Raw genomic sequence first — 6,248 nt, 5'->3', positions numbered from 1 at the left:
AAAAAAGCCACCACACACTAGGTCAAAAGGAAAGCTCGACAAATTCCTAAGACTTTATATCATTCAGAATATGTTCATTGAATATAATTAGAAATCAACTACAAAAAGATAATCAAGGAAGAATCCATGTACATATTCAAAAACACATTTCTAAATAACTTGAGGGTTCAAGGAAATTGAAATTACATTCATTGGACACGATTACCACAAAGTGACCCTCTGGTGCGGTCTCTGTGGGGGAAATGAACGACACTGAAAGCACCACATATCAAAAACTGGGGTATCCAGAATAAGAAAATAAAAACTAAAACTGAGGGGGAAAGAATAAATCGACAATCAAAGCAGAATTTAATGAAATAAAATAACCCCCTCCAAAAAAAATAAGAAGAGATTACCAATAAAACAAAAAGCTGGGATTTTTTTTAAAAAAAAAGATGACTAAAACTATAAAATTTTCGGCAAGTTTGATCCAGAAAGATTAGAGAAGGAACAAATAAATATCAGGAAAGCCAAAGGAAACATAATTTCAGATAGAAATGAGTCATAAGAAATAATACATATAATGTTATGCCAGTGAATCTGAAATCCTACATAAAATAGATAATTGTTGTAGGCAAAAACAAATTACAAAAAATTATTCCAGGAGAAAGTAATTAATTTGAATAAACCATAGCCACAGAAGTTAAAACTGTAATCAAAGACCTACCAGAAAGGCAGCAAGCATGGATGATCTTACAGCCAGCTTCTACCAAATGTTCAAAGAACAGATAACTCCAATATATCACAAACCAGTCCTGACGGCAGAAAAAGTAGATGCTTACCCCCAAACCATGGAACAGGGCTAGCACTCCCTAATGTCGAAACTGGGCAAGGAGAGCACAAGAAAGGAAACCATGGGCCAATTCCATTCATGAAAACAAATGCAAAACACCCCTAAGTAAAATATTATTAAATCCAGCAATGGTGGGAGAAGGAGGGAGGTTCCACATGAACAGATCAAGGCAGAAAAAAACATCTGATCACATCGACGAATGTGTGAAAAGGGTCTGATTAAAGAAGTCAACACCTGCTTAAAAAATAAAAAAAGAAAGAAAACTTTTAGCAAATTAGGACTAGAACTTGATAAAGAACTTCTCTACCAGAGCGCCCTTGCGCAGCCAGCCAGCCAGCCAGCGCGCGGCGTCGCCAGGCCCCAGTGGCCCCATGAGACCCCCGCCCAGGGGCGGACCCCGCATTACTTCCCCTGAGACAGGTGGCGCGACAAGGAGCGGTGGCTGGGGATCCAGTGGAAGGAGTCCAACACCAGATAGCTCACCTGCCGGCACCCTAGAGGCTCCCGGGTCTTCAGCCACTACACGGGGCAGGATGCCGCGACCCCTTTGTGGCACTCCACACCCACAGGGGCCTTGTGAGGAAGCGCATGAAGTCTCTCGGTCCGAGAGCTGTCCTGAGCCGCCCAGCGTCGAGCCCGGTGACAGTAAAGAGCTGACCGCTGAGTTCCGGGAGCTGCGGGCCACAGAGGAACGGATGGACGGGGCTCACGATGGCCAACTCTGTCTTCTTCCTGCTTCAGAAAACGTCCTGCTGTGGGATGTTGCTGCCTGGCTCACTCTTTGGGTCTTTGGGACGTCCTTCGTGCCCTTCCTCCTTTGTGCAGTGCTGCTGGGTGCAGTTCAGGCCGGGGCTGGGAGCTGCAGCACGACTCTGGGCACCCGTCTTCAGCGCCCCTACATGGGACCGCCTGGACACCATCCTATTCGGCCACCTGAAGAGGGCCCCTGTCAGCTGGTGGAACCGCACGCACCTCCAGCACCAAGCCAAGCCCAACTGCTTGCACGAAGACCCAGACATCAACATGCACCCCTTCCTCTTTGCCTTGGGTCAGACCCTCCATGTGGAGCTTGGGAAACAGAAGAAGAAGCTACCAAACCCCAGCACAAGTGCTTCTTCCCTGGGCCCCGGGCCTGCTGCCTCTCCGCTTTGCGTGGTGTATTTTCTATTTTGTTACCCAGCGAAAGAAGCCGGAGTGGGGACTCCGCCTGGATGATCACCTTCTACGTCCCCATCCTCCTCGTTTATGTGCCATGTTGGGAGCGAGAGGCCTCCTGGGCCTTTTCTTCATGGTCAGGTTCCTGGAAAGCAACTTCTCCGTGTGGGTGACTATATCCCCATGCACACTGATCACGACCAGAACACGGGCTGGGTCTTTACCCAGCTCCAGGCAACATGCAGTGACCACTGGTCTGCTGTCGGTGACTGGTTTGGTGACATCTCAACTTCCAGACTGAGCACCATCTTTTCCCCATGATGCCTTAACACGATTACCACAAAGTGACCCCCTGGTGCAGTCCCTGTGTGCCAGGCATGGCAGAGAGTGCCAGCCCGAGCTGTGCTCTCAGCCTTCACTGACATTGTTCCCTCATGAGGGAGTCTGGGCAACTCCGGCTGGATGCCTATCTTCACCCCAACAACCCCCATGCTGGAATAGGGGCCTCTGGAGCCGAAGCAGGGAGGAGCCTGAGGGACGAGGCCACTACAATTCTAATACTCAGAGGGAGTGGGTTTGAGATGATGAAGGCTTTGACTCAAACCCCTCCCCTTTATCTCCTAGGCAGATCTAGGACCCAAAGAGGGTGAGGGAACAGCAAGCCCCCTGGAAGAAAGGATGGAGCTGTTGAGGCAGGAATGTTGTTTCCCTTCTCTAATCTGTCTGATGCAGATGGTCGGTGAACAAAGATGGAGTCAGGAGGGTGTTACGAGCCCAGAAATCAGGAAGATTTAGCACTAAAATTCCACCCAGGAAAGGGGTGAGCTCATCCTTCCAGCCCACTTCTCATGCCTTCTCCACCCCTGCTTGCCAACTTCAGAACTCGCAGGCTGGAGGGAGAGAGGGCAGCTGGGCCTTCTGAGCTAGAGGTAGAAAGGAAGCATTAGAGCTGAGAATTCTGAGGCTTGGCAAAATGCAGGGCCTGGAGCTCAGCTCCCTCTGGGCTGGGTGTGACTTATGTCTGCCTCAGGCTCCCGAAGAAGGAATTTCTCTACTTTTAGAAGCAGGCAGGGCAAAGGCCACGACATGGTATTAGAGACATCTGGCCCTGAGGGATGCTGGCACTACTGATTTTGGTCTCATGTTCCACCCAGGGTACCTAGGGAGCATTAGGTCCTAGGTCTTGCCAAAATGGCCAGCAGAGAGAACTGCTGGCCATTAAAAATCCCTTCAGCTTTTGATTCACTTCTGTAACCAGCACCCAAGAAACAAAACACTCCTAGGACAAGGATTCCACCTCTTGATCCACAAGCAAGTAGCAGATGGGGCAACTTCTCCTAGGAAACAAATGGGTGCTCCTAATGCTTTCTCTTTGCTTTGCTACCTATAATTCCAAGTTAATATAACAGCAGGGAACACAAGTGACCAAGCTAGGAGACACCGGTCATGAGGAAAATGCAAATTTCAGTCATAAAGAATATAAAGGTTGTAAGAAATTTTCTATAACCTGAATTCTGTTATAGCATAACTTTTGAGCAGGAGCAATAGGGTGAAAAGTAATCACTTCACAGTTCTAAACCGGAAATAGAAAGAAAAAAACACAGACATTTGTCTGTCAACTCTGTTCAAGTGTTTTTCTCTGCTGGAGACCAAGTAGGAATTTCAGATAATCTCTTAAGCATACTGGAATGCAATTTTTTAATCTCCTGGTTTTTAAAAGATAAAAACGGTTCGACCCATCTCTAGAGAGCAAACATAGCAATGTGCCCCGGGAGTCTCACTCCAGGTCTTGTCATCAGCATTCACACCCTCGTCCCTCCCCGAACCCCAGCCTTTCAGTCCAGGTGACTATTCTCCTGTTCAGCAACATCTCCTGTAAGTGTACTGAGCATTCGCAACATTGGGAACAGGAAACGTCAAACTAGAAGGACAAAGTGCAGCCCTGGGAGACTTCGCATTGAGTTTTGAGAGAGAGTGGCAATCAGAGAGATGAAGAATGTAGGGATGGGAGTGGAGGCACCACCTATGGAAAGGTGTCTTGGTTTCTTAGAGGTTTGTCCAAAGACAAAAAGATTTGAAAAACAAACCAATGGGGAGAAGAGGTTGCAGAAGAGTTCAGATCATTTTCATTAGGGCAGAACCTGATTTAAAACAGCCTGGGTAGGAAAATTAGAAGCAGAATTGAAAAGTTCTATTTTCATTGGCTTCCTCTCTCCAGAATAGGTGCTGATCCTTTCCCATCCTTCTGTTCCCTGCTGCCTAAGGCTTGGGTGTGGTGTCACCAGCCTGTCAAGCTACCTGGCATTGGGCCCAGGCTGCCTGATCGGAGCAAACCAAGTGAAGCTTATTGAGCCAAGTCCAGATCCTCGAAGCACCTCAACCACTGTGGCCTTCTCTCCGTAGCCTAGACCCATGCGGTCTCACGTGTCCAAAAAAGGGACATACCAGCGACAAAAGGTTCAGACTCTTAGAACGGCAATGTGAGTGATCTCAAAACCAATGACAGATGAGAAGCAGGCTTAGATAGGACAAGTCACCTCTGGTCACAGAATGTGGCAGAACTAACATTTGAACTCACTTTCTAAACACTCCAACTTCTATGTTCGTCTTTGTTAGTTTCATCTTCCAACCACTTAACTGGAGGCATTTTCTTTAGTTAGCCCCATATGGGTGTCCTTTTTGTATGGGCCAATTTTATGACCACATCCCAATGAAGTAAAGCTGAAAAATAAAGTGAATTTTGACCAAAAAAAAAAAAAAGAAAAAGAAAAAAAGAACCTCTACTAGAAATCTAATGAAACCTTAGGGTTATTCCTTTAAAAGTCTAGAATAACACAAAGATTGTCCATTACCATCACTATCATCCAACATTGCATTGAACTCTTAGCCAAAGGGAGAGGGGTGAGGAATGAGTGCTAAAGATTGAAAGCCTAAACTGTCTTGTTGTTGTTGTTGTTGTTGTTGTTGTTGTTTTTCTGGCAGCAGGATCATCTAGCTAGAAAAGTATGTCAAGCTATTCTAGAACAAGTAAGAGTGAGTTCAACAAGGTAGCCAGGTTCATGATCAGCATTAAAAGCACAGCAGTAACTAATTAGGAAAAAAAAAAAATCCCAGCCACAAATAAATAAAAACAGCAACATCCCAGTGAGCAAACCAGAGAAAACATGTACGAGATATCCTAGAAGAAAATTATATTTATGTCCAAGGACAGAAGACTCAATATTTTTATGGAACTGACAAATTCCATCTCATACCTCCCCATTCTTGTTGTAAGGCCCAGCCGGTTGACCACCAGCCCAGGTCCCTTTCCTCACCCAAGTCTAGGCATCTGCTTGAACACTACTTGTTCTGCTGCCCACCTGCTCCTTTGACTTGAATCACCCCCATAAGCAGTCAGTAAACAGAGTAATGATGTTAGCATAACACAAGTATGTTGGTTAAGAAGCAGTTTTCTCAAGGAAGTTAAAGTTTTGAAGCAACAGAGGGGCCAGCTTTTTCACAGTTAAAGGAGCTGCTTTCTTAATCAAAGATCTTAAGGGGGAAAGCTGCATATCTACAGAACCGTCTTCCTTTACATTCGGGGGCTGGTTTAGCGACTTCAAAGATCACGACGCTTGCTACGATGTTATGGGTCAAAGCTGCATTTAAATGCAGGTGAAGAAACTGCAACATATTCTCCCACATGAAAACAACAGATTTATGAAGAAGACTACACGTTGGATCAGATTTTTAATTGTGATGAAAATGGTCTCCATTAGAAGTTAATATCTCTACATCAGCATCTCCAAGGAGGATGCACAAGCCCCAGCCTTTAAGATTGCAAAGAAGGGACTGAAGATGTTGCTAAGTGTAAACGCCCATGGAAATTTAACTGTGTTAGTAATTTCTGTTAGAATGGTTACTGGTTTTGAGTGCTCTGATTATAAAGTTGCATATGTTTTGAGCAATCTGTCCCTAATTCTACTCTTCCCATGTGGATAAAAAAGGAGTGTGTAACAAATCTAACCATGAGAAACCTCACAGGGTGGTCTGATCACAAATTCCTAACTGGGCAGGTAATGGTGGGTAGTCATGCCCCAGACCTGTGACTTCTCTAGTAAAAGGTTATCTTTGCCTTAAGCCAGCCCTGTCCATTGTTTCTGTGCATCTAGGTTAACACACCTTTGAATTGCCTTTTTCAGACCCCTCAGAAGAGTTAACCACCCTTGGGAGAGCACTTAAAGCAGAACTGCCTGTACTCAGAATGAAGGGGGCTCCGTCT

At 45.7% G+C, this 6,248-nt stretch overlaps 1 pseudogene; it reads left to right on the top strand.

Moving 5' to 3' along the window:
- The window catches only part of LOC105300214, a 10,105-nt pseudogene extending 6,484 nt beyond the window's left edge, over positions 1-3,621 (top strand).
- Positions 3,622-6,248: the final 2,627 nt, after the last annotated feature.

This window comes from Pteropus vampyrus, unplaced genomic scaffold (genome assembly GCF_000151845.1).
Source record: "Pteropus vampyrus isolate Shadow unplaced genomic scaffold, Pvam_2.0 Scaffold203, whole genome shotgun sequence".
NCBI lineage: Eukaryota > Metazoa > Chordata > Mammalia > Chiroptera > Pteropodidae > Pteropus > Pteropus vampyrus.
This window is presented reverse-complemented; position numbering and strand designations above follow the sequence as displayed.